The 17,993-nt window shown below is 36.6% G+C and overlaps 2 pseudogenes; one reads left to right on the top strand and one right to left on the bottom strand.

Annotated features, from left to right (window-relative positions):
- Positions 2,573-9,449, top strand: LOC107646849 (annotated as a pseudogene).
- On the bottom strand, positions 10,887-14,836 carry LOC107648174 (annotated as a pseudogene).

The raw sequence follows: 17,993 nt of genomic DNA, 5'->3' as shown, positions 1-17,993 counted from the left end.
CTAACGTTGGCGCAAACGTTGGATGGCCAGGGAGGAACTCTCAAGCTCCAACGTTAGCCTCCAAGTTAGGGGGCTAACGTTGGGGCTAACGTGGTTCAATTTCATTTATTCCATTATTCTCTCTTCACTCCTAGCCATTCCTTCTTTGCTTCAACCTTTCTCCAAGCTTTCTTCACCTATCATTAATCAACCAAAATCATCAAAGCTATGCTCAAAATCATGAGATATTCAATCTTTCATAATATGTAACAAATATAGCATAAAACCTCATGAAATGGCATGAATTCATATATGGTTGGTTCAATCAAGGGAAACATGAAAATATACCCAATTGGCTTGCTTATGGCTCAAGAACGTGCATAATTCAATTGAAAACAAAAGAAAAAGGATAGTTAAAATAGGCTAAGATGACTTGTCATCAAAAGGAAGTTTAGGATGCTTAGCGAGTTTTTATTACAATGCATTGTATTAATTTGGCACTTTGATCGTACTGAGAACCTATGGATCGAGGGTTCTCATTCCGTATATATCTCTCGTTTTTTGGATATAGGTCTAGGTGCTCAGAAGTGAGCTGTGGTTCATCTGAGAGATGGCAAAGATCTTTATGTTCTCTACTTTATATTTTACTTAGAATCTCTCCACCTTTACCTTGAAAAGCTTACATTATGTATTGAACTCTTTCGAACTTGCCTATAGAGGCTCTTATGTTTCTTTTGGGAGAGATTAGGAGATTCTGTTGTCAACTACTGTTATACTGTACCCTAGCCGACCTAAACTTCGCGGGTCGCGACTAGTGGATATTTACTTATGTTATGTATCTATAGACTCTTCTTCTCTTATCTCCTTTATGCCTTTATCCTTATAACGCTTTCGACTTCACGCTTTATCTTTTAATTATCGATGCGTGAGTGTTACGACCTAGCGATTTTATTTTTACTCTTTTCAGGCTTCTCGTTTAATACTTCTTTCAATTATACTTATAATTATATATTAAAAATCCACCTGAGAGTCGTACCACCGTAATATCATTGACTTATGACTCGAGCATAAGGATTTGAATATTAGGGTGTTACATTATGGTATCAGAGCAGTTCGTCCTCATGAGCCTGAGGGATGGAACTGCTTATGCTTCAATGCTTACTTTGAGCCCATGCTTGTGCTAGTTAGGGTATCTAGTTGATACGTCTAGCATGAAGTTCATGAATATACTTTTGGTAATTTGAAGCACTTAACTTGAGATATTGAGTCTGATCACCTCGATATCACTTGTCTAGTGTGAACAAGACCCGAATGGTATCTCATGGACATGAATGAAGTAATTGAGGAGGAATTTCCAAGAACGAACCGGTGAGGGAGCACCGTGATAGAAATCTTGGCAGTGATATATGTGAGAATGATATGTTGATTTTGGGTTGTTGGGTGAAATACTTGGAGGCGAATGGTTGCTCGAACAATTTGTTTAATTAGGTTTGAGTTGATTGGAATCTAATGATTTAGAGCAGAAGGGGCTTGTAATTGACATTGGAATAGTTGGATTTGAATGGGAATAAAAGTTTGCAAAATTGAACACTTGTGTAGGAATTGGAATAACATTAGTTAGATGGTGAATTGTTAAGTGTTGAGGTAGCTAGAGTATGAATTAGGCTTGGACTTGGCTGAGTTTGATATTGGTTGGTATGTGCATGTAGTTATGATAAATGGGGTTTATCGGATGCTTAGTATGTAAGGCTATGGCGTTATGCTTAAGGAAGAATAAGAGCAAAGTTGCTGAAGAGTGTGTGAAAAAGGTGGCTGCAGAGAAAGGAAGTCATAGGGAGCACAACCAAGGATTCGCACCAAGGGGTCGAGAGTTTAAGGAGAGAGGATACACATAACACTTTTCTCCAAGGACGGAATAACTACAACGAATGAGGAGTTCCAAGGGAACGGTAAGGGAAAACAGACAACGGCTGCTTCAGATGTTTCGAGCTGTTAGAGATGTGAAAGTCATCACCCAAATAGGCCGTGCTGATTGGGGTTAGGTGTATGCTACAAGTATGGGAGATCAGGGCATATGTCATGGAATTGTCCCTACAGAGAAGGCCGAGATGCAACTGAATTTGATTCTCATACCCGAGGTAATTATAAACTAGCAGTTGAATTTCTAACTTCCCTGCAGATCATTAATATTAATATTCGCTCATGATGCATGACAAGTGTTGATAATCATAAAGTCCAAGTCGACGATTAGTCGAGGACCATTAGTTGCTGAAACGGAGCGATATTTAGTTAACTTAGAGGAGTAGCTAGGCTCTTGAAAGTTAAGAATAAGAGTGATATAGCAGAAGCGAGTTGGATTATATCTAAGGGATCAGAAGTGTTGGGAACTGTACGGAGTTATTGTTCGAAATCCAGTGACAGTGAACTGCGAGAAAAGAGAATAGAGCAGATTCAACCTTTAGTTGCTCATCGTTTGAGGGGCGAGTGAAGACGAGACCAAATCCCTATACGAGAGATTTTTCAAGACAATTCTCGAAGAAACAACAACAACAATCACCAAGGGAGGAGGTATGGAAAGCAACCTCAGAATGAAATGACTTGTAGGCGGTGTGGAAGCTACCATCTGGGAACTCCATGTCGAGCTGGATTGGGACCTTGCTATAGTTGTGGAGGAGCCGGACACATGTCCTGGAACTGTCCTGAGAAGGTTAACCAGAATATTGCCAAGAGCCAACAACAAGGTCGTGTGTTCACTATGACGACGGGGATACCGCTAGATTCGACAGTTTGGGAAGAGGTAAGTGAAAGATCGGTAACAACATGTTAAAAGTATGATTAAGTTGGTATTTAGTTTTGGTTATCATAGATAGAAATCTAGTGAATGTCAGTCATGCTAAGTTGTGGTTTAGTGCTTGAGGAAATAAGTGATAGGACTAGTACTAGACGAGAAATCAGAGTGGCGCAGCGGAAGCTTGCTGAAGCGTTAGCATAGTATGGTAATAATAAGGAATAGTAGGGTATGATTAGAAATGGTTTATGTTTTGAGTACTTAAATTGTTAGTGAACTAATGCAGATAATGATTCTAGATAATTGGGATAAATTATGGCTATGAGCTTTGATGGTTCCGAAATGGATGAGAAAATGATCGTTGATGCGTAATTGGATTTAGATGATGGGTGAATGCAAGTCGTTGTGTTTGAGAGATGAGTCCTATGATATTTGGTCATGGTAGCCTTAGATTTAGATTGAGATTTATAATGGTTGGTTTTGAAAGACAAATTTGAAAACCATTAAATTAAAATGCTGATGTTGTACTGAGATTAGTTTGAGGGAACCCGTGATGGGTGGTAAACTCCAGTTTTTAGGGGAGGTACTGTCGAAATTTTCCAAGAATTTGAAAGAGTATTGGTTATAATTTTGAAAATGCTTTTGATTTGAGTAACTTTAACAAAAGAGATGTGTTTCGAATGCTTTTATAAATTATTAAAGAAAATCGGATTCTTATGATTATGTTAACTTGTTATTTCAAACTCATTTGATTTTTAAAAAATGAAGAGAGTTTTGATTAATTAGTCAAGACTTTAAAACAGAAATTTTTATAGAAAATCAAGGGTTTGGAAATAAGAAAGTAAGTCTGGAGGTTATGCTCGGAGTTGAGCTGCGATTAGTGGTAATTGGCTTGACAGAGAGAGAGAGAGAGGATAGTGTGGAGTATGATTAAGGTATGGTGATGAGTTTTGGTTGATTATAGTGATGTAGGATGACGACTATGACTAATGATGATGATAATATTATTGATGACATGATTTGAGATTTAATAAGATGTGAGTTGATGAGATGACGAAAGTAACGAACGAGGCTGTTGGTCGGCGTTGGACGAATGATCGAGATCCTCAGAGATAGAGGAATCAGAGCACAGCAACGGAAGCGAGCAGAGTAAAAAGACCTTGGAACTACTAGGCGTTGGATATAAAGGCAGACCACGCTCACATACTCGTAGTAGCGGATGGAATTTTCGATGGCGAAAATTTCTGTTAGGGGGGTAGAATATAAAACCCGGTCAAATCGTAATTAATTAAATAATAAATTAAATAGGAGCGAATATGATTAGAAAATTTAGCAATCGAAATTTGATAATTTAAATATGATATTTGGATTCAGTGAATTTTTCTGAGTCGGAAAACATAGTTTTCTGCGTAAAAATGCACATTGGAATTTTGATCAGCAGTACCGGCTGAGATCTGTTTGGTACTGTAGCTGAGAAAATTAATTATAAGTGAATAAGGCCAAGAAATTAGGAGTTATAATTAGGGAAGATAGAAATATTTAAAATGTAATTTAAAACTCTAATCTTAAAGATTTTGGCCCAAAATTGGGCCAACAGACTAAAATAAGTGAACCGGGCCCAAGTGGGCCCAAGACCCAACATATATAAACATTAGTCATGAGCATTTCAGCTCATTTACTCTAAAGGAAGAGGATAGGGGCGCAGCTTTGGAGAAGATAGAAGAGAGGAGAAAACCTAATCCTAGCTCCACCTTCAAATGTCCATAACTTTTGCTACGGAACTCCGATTGACGAGCCATTTATGGCCACACGTCGCTCTTCTCATCCTCTAAAATTCTATCTAAGTTTTGTGGTGATTATTCTATTCATATCTTCCCAGTTTTTGAGATTCTCCAGTATTACGCATTTTTGGGTAGTTAGTGTTAAAATCTTGTGATTTTGGTTATTTAGGGATACTCTAATATGGATTCTAAGTGGGTTCTACCCCTATTTCATATGGGCTGAGTTAAGAAGTATTCTAACCCTTGTGATTTATCAATTTCATGAACCCTAGGTTAATGTATATATGTTAAATTGGTTATGTTAGTGTATTGTGTGATTTTGGTGCACAATTGAAAGATTGATATTGCTTGTGGGGCCTTGGTGAGGCTTGGAGCTAAGGGTTGTTAGAGACTCTCAAGTCAAAGCTCAATTATTTTGGCTACAAGAGGTACGATTTAAGTTTCATTTAAGTACCGTGTAGTGTGATGAGAATTTCTAGGCTAGATGCCCCTAGGATTAAGTTTGGATTGTGTAAATGGTTGGTACTAATATGCATAGTTGATATGTAATATAAATTAATGATTGGGTTGAGAATTGTGTGAATTGTATGTATGGTGTGTTGAGAATTTGATGAATTGGATAATGAGTATTGGTTTGTGGAATATGCATTTAAATTGTGAATTTGGGCCGGATGCCGGAAAGATGTAAGGAAGGTAAGTTGATGTGTGTATTGTGTGATGATATAAGAGATTGGATGGATTTTAGATATTGAATGTGTGAATAATTGGTTTGGTTATTGGATAATAAGGTTTGAGGAATGGAGGTGTGGAAGTTGATAGTTTTAGGTGAAATTGTGTAGATGAGGTAGGTTTGGTTTTGGTTGAGTATAATTATGTGAATGTGGTTGAGTTGTGGTCATTTGGATGAGTGGAAATGAATTTGGCTTGTAAACATTGGAAAAATTGGTGATTTCTATGTTTGGGTAAAAACTGATTTTTGACCAACTTTGGTGGTCCGTAACTTGGTCCACGGAGTTTGTAATTCTTCGAAAATGAATTTTATGAAATTTTATTCAAAGATCTTTCCAACGGTTCAGAAATGGTTGAAAAAGGAAATTTGTAGAAGAAGTTATGTGTGGTGGAAGTTTGAGGTTTAAAAACGAAATTCTGCAGCTTTTTAACTTAATAAAATTTTTGGCAGCTCGTACACCCACGTGTGTGCCTGGCTGACGCGTACACGTTGATGTACCGATTCAAGTTCCCAGCCAAAGTTTCCGAGAGTTGTGCGGGTATTGTGCTGGTTTTGTGCGAGGGGGCACAAAACGTACCCACGCATACGTGTGGCTGACGTGTAGGCGTCACTTTACTTTTCTCCCATCCACGCGTAAGCGTGGGCGACACGTACGCGTCACTGTAACTTTTCTTCTTTCCACGCGTGCGCATCACCCACGCGCACGCGTGACCCTGTTTTCACCCCAAAGCTGATTTCGAGTTTTTAAAGCCGAATTTCAGACTTCCAAGTCTCCATTCTCACCCTTTATGTCCTAAATACTTATAGTATGCCTAGCGATGAGAATAGGCTAAGAGGTGTGGTAACTTGTGGATGAAGTAAGAGGAGAATTGATGATGAGTAATGATTAATGATGACTGTATGAGTTGCTGAGGGTGATGATGGAAGTGCGGTGTATACCGTGAGCCAAAGGGCTGTATTTGATAATGATTATTTGCTGGTTATGGGTTATGCCATGAGCCGGATGGCTATGATAAATATTGATTTATGGCTGAAAATGAAAATATGGCTTTGAATAATTGTTTTATCTTGAGCTCTCTTTCTCGGAAGTGCGACCCCAGAGAGATGAAGGAAGGTGAGGATCCCCTTCCTTGTTCCTCCTGGTATTGTAAAATCGCCCCCAACAAGATGGTGTGAGGTTAGGATCCCCTCCTTGGTTCCTCCTGGGCATATGAGAACGTACCTCCTGGGTAGATGTAAGGATTGTGGTTGCGCCCCTCTTGCTCCATGTTGGTTAGTATAGAAGCTCTCCGGGTGGACGCAAGGGTTGTGGTTCCGCCCCACTTGCCCCAGGTTATGACGAGTGATGTATAAATGTGCAATCATGTGATGTATAAATGACGATATGGTCATGATGAATGATTATGGAATGTTATGAATGAATGTGGAATAATTATCTGAGTTACGAGTTTTCCTGGATGAAGTGACTAGCCACCTCGTGCTCTAGGTTGAGACTCGATTCTCTGCTAACCCTATGTCGTAAGTGTGGCCGGACACTGTGAAAATTTTAGATGAGCTCGCCCCCATGGATAAACACCAGTGTGGGTGTTGTATGGATAAACACCAGTATGGGTGTTGTATGATTATGATTGAGAATAACTCGAGTTGGGGATGCACGACAGAGGGACAGTCCAATGGTTAGCTACCATGACTTGTCGGGTTGGCTATATAACTGACAGATGATATCATCAGTCATAGGGCAGGCATTCATCATTTGCATATGTTTGAATTGTTTGGGTTTGCCTATTTGTTTTGGATTGCTATATCATATATGCTATGTTACCTGATTATGTGCTACTTGTTCTACTTGTACTTTAATTGTGTATTACTTGCCTGTATTGCTCGTGTTTGTACAATGGAGAGGTCCTTCATGCTGGTGTAGGTGGACGTTGAGGGCTGTTCTTGATGAGATGAATTGATGATGTGATTGAATAATGATGATGATTATTGAATGAGATAATTTGAGCTCCCTGGGTTGACGCAGTGAAGTGAATTCACTTGCTCCAGGTGAGGATATGATGTATTGATATAGAATTCTGGAGACAGAATAACTGGTGATGATTTTGTTTACATTTCTGATTTGTTGGAGAGTTAGAAAGTTGGGAAGCATGAGGAAGATGAATTAGATTTAGCATTCCCTTATGACAGTTGCCTATTTATGGATTAACGAGAGCATAGGGTGAATGTTTGGTGAAAGGAAGTTTAGGATGCTTAGCGAGTTTTTATTACAATGCATTATATTTATTTGGCACTTTTACCGTACTGGGAACCCATGGGTCGGGGAGTTCTCATTCTGTATATATCTCTTGTTTTTTAGATACAGGTTCAGGTGCTCAGAAGTGGGCTGTGGTTCATCTGAGAGATGGCAAAGATTTTTATGTTCTCTACTTTATATTTTGCTTAGAATCTCTCCACCTTTACCTTGAAAAGCTTACATTATGTATTGAACTCTTTTGAACTTGCCTATAGAGGCTCTTATGTTTCTTTTGGGAGAGATTAGGAGATTCTGTTGTCAACTACTGTTATACTGTACCCTAGCCAACCTAAACTTTGCCGGTCGCGACTAGTGGCTATTTACTTATGTTATATATCTATAGACTCTTCTTCTCTTATCTCCTTTATGCCTTTATCCTTATAACGCTTTCGACTTCACGCTTTATCTTTTAGTTGTCGACGCGTGAGTGTTACGACCTAGCGAATTTTATTTTTACTCTTTTCAGGCTTCTCATTTAATACTTCTTTCAATTATACTTATAATTGTGTATTAAAAATCGACTTGAGAGTCGTACCACCATGATATCATTGACTTATGACTCGAGCATAAGGATTTGAATATTAGGGTGTTACATGTAGGTTTAAAATTATGAAAGTAATTTTGATATCAATGTAAAAAATGATTTATATACTAGTATTATTATTGTTGTTTAATCATAGAATTAATTTGTATTTTTAGGTGCCGGAATATTTGGTCACCTGTCAGACTCATTTCTTGGAAGGAAAGGGTCACTAATGGTGGTTTATGCTTTAAACGCTATCTTTGGTTGCCTCACAGCATTCTCCCCAAACTATGGGATCTACGTCATTCTCTGCTTTCTGACCGGCTTTAGCACCGGTGGCGTTGGCCTATGTACATTCGTCCTTGCCACCGAGCCCATCGGCCCAACAAAACATGGCATCGCCGGAATGTCCACCTTCTACTTCTTCTCCATCGGCATTGCCATCCTCTCTGCCGTTGCCTATGTCTTCCAAATATGGCGCAAGCTTTACATTGCGTCCTCCATCCCCTCCATTCTCTTGATCCTCGTCATCCCTTTCTTATCAGAGTCTCCAAGATGGTATCTTGTTCACGAAAGAGTAACCGAAGCCATGAAAATCATGTCCACCATTGCTTTCACTAATGGAAAATACCTCCCTGGTGGTGTTCTTCTTGTACTCGATGAAGAAGTCAAAGTAGAAGAAGAAGCAAAAACAGAAGCACTAACCTTGACCTATAAGAACAAGTCTCTGGAAAACAAAGATGCCGTTGGTGGTTCTATCGTTGACGTGCTTCGATCCCTAGTCAGTAGAATAAGGTTGATTCTAATGGTGGCAATTAACTTCTTTTGCGCTATTGTGTACTATGGTCAGAGCTTGAATGTGGTGAATCTTGATACTAACCTTTACACAAATGTGGTGCTGAACGCGGTGGCGAAGATGCCGACGTATGGGATAATGGCGATTTTGTTGGACAAGTTTAGGAGGAAGCCATTGGTAATAGGGACAATGTGGTTCAGTGGTTTGTTTTGTTTATTGGGTAAATTAATGGGGAATGTTGGAGTGTGGAAGTTAGTTAGAATGCTGTGTGGTATTTTGGGGATATTTGGGATGGCGGGAACCTACAACTTATTATTTATTTACATGGCCGAGTTGTTTCACACAATGGTGAAGAACGCCGCACTAGGGTGCACGACGCAGGCGGGGCAAATGGGGGCGATATTATCGCCAGTGGTGGTGGTTTTGGGATAGCTGCCATTCGTGGTGTTTGCTGTGTGTGGGATTGTGGGTGGCATGTTTGCATTTTACTTGCCGGAAACTTTGAATCAACCACTGTATGATACATTCTTTGGGTTGGAAGCTGGGCTTGTTTGATGTTTTTAAATTATTAGTCCACTAAGATTAACTTTTTAGTATCATCTTCAAGCAAGACTTTAATCTTCTGGTGATCATGTATGTCTTGCAACAAGTGTGGATGGAATTCTTGAATATTGTGTGTATGAATGAGTGTGGTGTGGGTAAGTTTGTAATGGTTAAAAACTTGGTTAGACCAAGTAATGGATGAAACCTTTAAATATTGTGTGTGTGAATATGGTGTGAATGAATTTGTAATGTCTATGATTGGGACTATCCAATCCATTTAAAAAAGAATTATGGTTATCTCTATTAAGTGATCAAATTTAAGTAAAGTTCAAGGTTACCGAGCAATTCTAAATTTCTAATTGGCGTATTAGTAGTTGTAAGAGAGAAAATGATGCGTTTCGACTTTCATTTAATCTTACCTTGCATTCCAAATCACATTCTTTATTTAATCCTAATTTGTTCCAAATGCGTGCCTAGTTCATTTTCTGCTAAAATGTTTTCGATCCACAATTTCCGTAATTTCAACTCAAACCTACTTAAAATCCTCTCCTCTCAATTCTCATGGTAAGGTCATTGATTTAGAATCATGTTATCTGAATTTGTATAGATGTATAGTTTTGGATTAAGCATGCAAGTCATTGGTTATGATGAGCTCGAGTGGTTAGTACAATGCAGTCTTAACCTAGATTCGTTTCTTATATGGTTGCAGGTTCCAGATCTTTAATTAGAGATTTCTACAAAGCATTCCAGGCAACCTAGTTTACCAAATTCTACTTTAGAAATGCCTATTAATGTATGTCTTTGTATTATTTTCACCCACACAATTATGTTTTTTACCACACATCATGTATATTCAAATTTTTTTATGAAGTTACAAATCGTTTATCACTTTTTCCTTTAAATTTTCATTTTATTTTTGTAAACATCTTGCCTACTTAATTGTTGGAATTTAATCTAACTGATGCTACTAAAGTAACTCATCTCTACTGATATCCTCATCTTATTATTAAATCTTAACTCTTAACTCTGAATATCTTATTTCATTTCATTTTATTTAGCAAGCTTAGAACATATACTAAGCAAAATTAGTACACTGGCTAAAATAATACAGAAAAAAAGACAAAAAAATGTCATTCAAAATAAAAATTTAAAAAAATGTGATTCATATGAAAAATTCAGATAAATTCTTTACAAAAACCAACAATCAGGCTCATTAAAAAAAATACACACACAATATGAATATGATCTTTATTCATATCAATCCATTAAAGATAAGAAAGACTCATATTTCTAGATATGAATCATCATTCCAAGCAAATAAAAGAGAATTTCTTTCAAACATGCAAACGAAAATGACTTGATCCAACAAGCGATATCTCTATAAAGAGATATATAGCAAAAGATTACATTATAGATATGGAAGAAAATTTGTAAAGAAAAATTTAGATTTTGATTATAAATCATAAAAAAGATGGTATGTTTTGGAGTCTACGAAGATAAGCCTTATGCCCAAAATTATTGCTACAAGAGACATGATGCTAAAGAAAACAATGTTGAGCCAGTGCTAGAGTTGTTGCATGGATGATTGTTTGTCCTTCTTTGCCGTTAGGTACATATGGTTTGCAAGAACAAATGTTAGTGGGAATGTGCTTATTGCACCTGTGAGGCTCATCAAATCTCCAAGAAATGGTAGCAGAGCAGATACAAATGTATTGAAGGTGAGGTAGCCACCTCTTAATAAAAAACTGAATGATAAGTTCTTAATTTTTAGGGCACTTCCGGTGATCCCATATTTGGTGTCCACATACTCATACATAAGACTAACAAATATCTAGCAGAAGTGAAAATAAAGAATCATTAGGACACTCAAACAATTCGAGTAAACCAAATTTCATCCCAGACCAAAAATACGAGCTAATAAAGGATGTGTTTGATTTGCACTTTTATTTTCAATTTTTTTGATATTTTATGTTTTTATTGTTTTCTCTTTTCTCTTCACTAAATCTTGAAATAGAAACTATTGAAAGTGAAAATGCAAACCAAACACATCTTAGTTTCTCAAGATTTGAAATTCCGGTTGATCTTTCTTTAACCAGTGAGAGACAACTTTGTTTTTCTTAAATTGTAAGATATGATTTTGGCCTGTATTATTTATCAGGGTTAAAACAATTGATAGTAGCAGAAGTTCAAGTTTAGATGTAAGTACATGCAATGCAATGACTGATTGAAGAAAAGCTGTAATGTTAACTACAGCTTTAACCCAGACAGGACCATTCACATTGTTTAGCAAATATGCTAATGTGAAATTTTCATAAGCCTAGTAACCTGTAAATGTAACCAGGTACAATGGAAGAACACTAATTGTGAACTGAAAAATACAGGGCTTTCATCATATTCTTCACAACTAGCTGCTTAATTGTTGCCTGTCATATACATCAATCAAATATGTTGTGCATCAGTATTTATTTGTACATTAAATATGTTTGAATAACATGTAATGTAAGTTTATAGAATCTATATTTCGGGAAGCATGTCAGTGTTATATGTGAACACGAGATTAGCGCTTGCTCCAATGATCGAAAATATTTTACCGGTGCCATCGCCTGCAATACTGAAATCTCTAGGTGGTGCATTCAATCCTGATGTTAATAACAAATATCTTGTTTAATGGACAGTTAAAAAAAATAGTGTCGTCAATTTAATGCATGAAAATTTTTAACTCAGTTCGGATAGAGATGCAAGATTTGTATTCACATGAATACCAAGCTGGCAGTAAGACCTTGGTGGACAAAAAAAAGGGGACACATAACATAATAGCAGAAATAAAATATTACCATCTTTAAGGGATAGCACAAATGCTATAATAATATAATCTAGACTCAAGAGAGTTGAAAAACCCAGCCAAACTCCAAGAGCTGAAAGAGTAGGAATTCCAATGGCAAACAGTGCACACACAAAGCCAGCTATGGCAATAAAATATGGAAGTTTCTTTGTGTGATCATCCTAGAATAGAAGATAAGTAGCCTGCACCACATTGAACACATAAAAATAAAAAAGGGAATTCAAGAAAAGAACCTTATATTGTTTTTATATATTTTTTGTATGCATGTAACAGAATGGCTAGACATACACACTATCTAAAGAAACATATTCTAAACTCCAATTTTGTGGTTTATATTGTGTAGAATTTGGGGGGTTTCGTCAATATTTTTCACACTTATTCATATAAATTGTATGATTTTGTGTTCTCTTCCTAATTTCACTTCATGATTTAAAACATGCTTCTTTTGCCTTGAAAATGCCGTATTTTGATCCTCTTCTGTTACCATTCGATGTTGTGATACGTTTGTTGAGTGATTTCAGAGCTTATAGGACAAGGATAGCTTAGAAGAGAGAAAGGAAGCATGGACAAGTGGAAGGAACATGAAGAATTGAGCTTTGGAGAATTGGCTGCGACGCGCATGTGTGGCCGACGCGCACGCGTGGGTGCAAGAAGTTAGGAATGGCGCGCGAGAGTTGACGCATTCGCATGGAATGGCGAAACTCCCATCAACGCATACGCATGCCTGACGCGTACACATGCCTGACGCGTACGCGTGGCTCGCAAAACTCAGACAACGCGCACGCGTGGCCGATGCGCACGCGTGACGCCCAGCACGTGACCTCATTAATGAAATCGTGGCTGGCGATTTCTGAGGAGCTCCAGGCCCAAATTCAGCTGGATTCTGCATGGAAAAGACCCAGAAACTCTAGGGGGAAAGGAGGGGATCATTCATTATACACTTTACACACATTTTGGCTAGTTTTTGGTTCTCAGATTCTAGAGGGAGAAACTCTTATTTTCTCTCTAGATCTAGTTTGATTTGATCTTCCATTGTTGAATTTCTGAATTGGATTTTGTTAATTTTAGTTTTAATTACTCAATTTGAATTATCTAGTTTTCACTTTGTCTAGATCTTGTGTTTGAGTTTGAATTTTCTTATTATTTTCCCTTTTCTTCCCATCTTATGAACTTTGTAGATCTAGAATTTCTATTGATGCATTGATGTTTCTATGATTAATAGTGTTGTTTGAGTTGTTTTCTATTGATAATTGTTAGTGATTACTTGTAGTTTCCAATTAATTTGCAATTTGAATATGTCTTTTATTAATGCACACCATGTGTTTGATGAAATGTTTTCCTTGATTATGGAGTAGTTTTCTTTACTCTTGGCCTAGGCTAAGGGAACTGGGTAAACTTAAGTCACTGGGTCTAATTGATTTGGTGATTTGAGAATCCTTTGTAGTCAACTTGATACCCATTGACACTAATCTACTACTAAGTCAATTAGTAGTTGGATTGGGATTTATGAGTTGAAATTGACCAAGCCATTTAATGTACTTCAAGCTTGAGAGTAGACATTATATGTACATTAAGCATAGAGGTAGACTTAATGAGTTTGGTTCCTCATAATTGTCAAGATATGGTTATTGGACAAGGATGGTGACCCCAATTCCTATGCTTAGCCAAGAGTGCCTTTTATCATTCATATTTGTAACCCAAAAATTCCAATTGTTTAGTTCTTGTTGTAGCTAGTTTAGTTGTTTACTTAGTCTCAAAATAGAAGTAGCTCATATGTTCTCTTGCTAGATTAAAATTTCTCATACTTAGCTTTAGTTACTTGATTTAGTTCCTTGCATTTTAAGATTCCTTGCATGTTAAGTTTAGTAGTTTAAATTCTTGCTCATGACTCCCAACCTCGGAATTCTAACCAATATTGATGCACATGTTTGCCCATTCACTTGAGGACGACCCGAGACCAATACTCTCGGTTACTTTATATTGGGGTTGACTTTGTGACAACCATATATTAAAATTTGATTTGAGGATTGTTGTTGGTTCGAACTATACTTGCAACGAGATTTTATTGAGAAATTCTTTACCGATGACAATTCTTTGCATCACATAGCAACAAGAGCATTTGCATAGAACGAAAACACGGTGGCCAGGATTAGACCAACCACGCCACCAACCTAACCAAGCGGCACCATGATGGTGCCGGAATATCCCAGCACATAAGCAATGTTGATTCCGGTGGTTACGACAAAAGCCACTTGAAACCATGAATCTGCCACCAAACAAATTCCAGAGGAAAACAAATTATGAGTTAATATTATGGATATAAGATTGAACAGAGGAAAATGTATATATTTCACAAAATTCCGATTTCAATTACACCTAGAGTGCCAGCTATATTGGGTTACAAATTACATGCTTAACTTCTATCTCAATCAGCAATATTTATGATATATAAGTAAAATCGATTATTACTAACCACTGCTAATCTGGTGCGTGGTTTCCCGCACTTTAACGTTGTCATTACCATCCTTGTGATTTTCATGGTTACTATCTTTCCTTTCCATTATTTTGTTAGGCATTGCAACAGTTAAATTGCATAAGAAGATAGCAACACAATCACACCAAGCTGCTCCTCAGCTCCAATAATGAGCCTGCATATATACACTCAACTACTGCAACAAATTGAGATTTAAACTAATCCATTGCAGTGTGATAGTTGTATAATGTTAACAAACTATCTTGCCAAAAATGTTGTAAACTAATCTAATGAACCACTAGTATATATAGATGCTAATTACATGTATTGAGCTAATATGTTACCTGATACCAACCCCGCCTAAAACCAAAGTCTTTTATTCTGTCCATGACTTCATTCAAACTATTCACTTCCACCAGCCAATCACTTTTCCCAATTTAGAATCACCTCCTTTTTTTGTTCCAGTGCGAAACTTTTTTTACTACTTTGGACAGTTAGCCACTTAGCCTTTGATGAACGGATTTTCGTCGGTAAAGAATTTTACAAATAAATTCTCGTTGCGGATAGTTTCTAAACCAACAAGGAATCCTTTCATACAAAAATTTGTTTGTCACTAAAGCAAACCCAATAAAAATAAACCGAAGTATTTAAACCTCAGGTCGTCTCTCAAAGAATTGCAGGGAGGTGTAGTTGTTATTGGCTATGGAAAAAGTATCTTTTTGGGGTTTTGAATAAGAAACGAGAAAAGTAAATTGCAAGAATTAAATCAATAACTAAGAAAAGCTCTTGGCAAGGTATGAGAATTGGACATCCTATCCTAGTTATCCTTATCAATTGTGACCTCAATTGTTCATTGCTCCCACTTAGTTAACCTCTAACTATGGAGGAAAGTCAAGTGGACTAATCAATTTGATTCCTCAAGTCCTAGTCAACTCCTAAGGAAAGACTAGCTTTAGTGGGATCCAAATCAACCAGCAACTTACAATTATCAATCAACAAAGGAGTTTGATAACTCAAGCGTCTCCAATTACTCAACCAAAGCCAAGATCATAAAAATCTAACTTAAAACTCTCCCAAGCATTTTATTAAATACTTGGAAGGCATAACAGAGAAATATAGAAAAGTAATGGGAAATGTAAAATCTAAAACCAACAATTGTAAGCATCAATAATTGCAAAAGAAGAAAGCAAGCATAAATCTGAAATACCCCAATTTGCATTAAATATTAAATCAGATCTAACATTAGAGTTCATAAAGCTAAATTGGGACCAACAAGAGAAATAGATAAACTAAAGTTCTAGAACAATTAAAAGTAGAAGAGAAACTAAATTAAAGGAACATTGAACCTGGAATTGAGAAGAAATAAACCTAAAACTAAGAGAAATCCTAAAACCTACATCTAAAACCTAAAATTATGTGAATGAATGTTGTGTGTTGTGTTTTCCCCATTCTGCAGCTCTTATTCTGTGTTTTTCGAGCTTGGAACTGGGCCAAAAAGGAGCCCAGAAATTGCCCCCTGCACTTTCTGCAAATCCTGTACGTGGCGCATGTCACGCGTACGCGTAGGTCACGCGTGCGCGTCGTTTGGCGAAATTCCTTGTCACGCGTACGCGTCAGTCACGCGTACGCGTCGCTCGTCTTTTGCGCTAGGCACGCGTACGCGTCGCTTATGCGTGTGCGTCGCTGCCAGCTTCTCAAAACTTCATTTTCTTGTGTTCCTTTCAATTTTGCATGTTTCCTTTCCATCCTCTAAGCCATTCCTGCCCTATAAAGCCTGAAAACACTTAACACACAGATCACGGCATCGAATGGTAATAAAAGATAATTAAAATTGACAGTTTAAAGGCCTAGGAAATATGTTTTCAATTATATCACGAAATTAGGAAGGATTTGTAAAACCATGCAAATTATAAGAATAAGTGAGCAAAGAATTGATAAAAACCACTCAAATTAGCACAAGATAAATCATAAAATAGTGGTTTATCAGCCTTCTATTATTTTTTATAAAATAAAAGTAGGTATTCGGTATCAATCAATAAACGAAAAGCTTTTCATAAATGAGGAGTGCTAGGCGGCAAGCAACTTTTGTGATTTGTAGCCATCAATAATGATTTTAAGGGTGTGAGATTTCATCCAATGACTAGGATTACTCACTTTTCTTTTGCTGGTTACATGTTGGTCAGAATTTAATAAAGTTACTGGACCCCTAGACTTGAAGCTGGTTGGCTTAAAAAATGAGGAGCACAAAATAGAAAATACTCGCTTGGTAGAAAATGATATGTCAAATGTCAAATATTATTTCCAACTTAAATTTATATCTATTTGAGATATTAATCTAAATTTAATTTTAGATAACTAAAATTTTTTATAGAATTAATAGTTACTTATACATTAAATATGCAAAAGTAAACAACAATTTATTTTTACAAATATCAATTTTCTTTAGCAGGAGCAACTTTATTAATAAGGAAGGACTTTTGATGACAATAATTAATTAAACAGCACTACCATTCTTCGTCTCTTTCTACTTTCATTCCCTTGCTTTTATTTCTGTTCTATCTTTTCTCTCTTTTTGCTAAGCTTTCTTCTTGTATTAGAATCAATGATTAATGCAAATGCAAAATGAGTATTGGAATCAATGATTAATCTTGATTTCAAATTAAAAAAAAAAAAAATAGCTACATAAATCTAAAAGATACCCACATTTCTATTTTATATAAATAAACAAGCATGTTGATTACAAAACTCACTCAATTCATGAATGCATCCTTATTTTGACTTCTAAATAAAGGTTGAATTTCTCTCGACATTTAGATGAATATTAGGTGTTCCTAAATCCTAGTCTCTAGCCCACGCACCGGATAGCTTTCTATGCATTCCATCTTTTTTTTTGGAAAGCCTAACCTCTTATATCTCTTATCAAAATAGACTAATCTCTTATCAAAATGGGTTTATATTTTATTAGGAATCTTACGAGTCATTTCATGCAATTTATTTATATAAAACCTTTCACTATTTAAGTATATAGAGTCGTTCAAGTGCAACTGATTCCCTTAAGTCTTATATATATATATTCAAGTACAATGTTAACAGACTATCTTGTCAAAAATGTTGTAAACTCATCTTACGAACCACTAGTATATACAGATACTATTTATATGTATTGAACTAATATGTTATCTAATACCAACCTCCCCTAAAACCACAGTCTCTTATTCTGTCCATGACTCCATTTAAACCATTCA

This window comes from Arachis ipaensis, chromosome B06 (genome assembly GCF_000816755.2).
Source record: "Arachis ipaensis cultivar K30076 chromosome B06, Araip1.1, whole genome shotgun sequence".
Classification (NCBI taxonomy): Eukaryota; Viridiplantae; Streptophyta; class Magnoliopsida; order Fabales; family Fabaceae; genus Arachis; species Arachis ipaensis.
The sequence above is the reverse complement of the archived record's forward strand: the minus strand, read 5'-3'. Positions and strand labels throughout refer to the sequence as shown.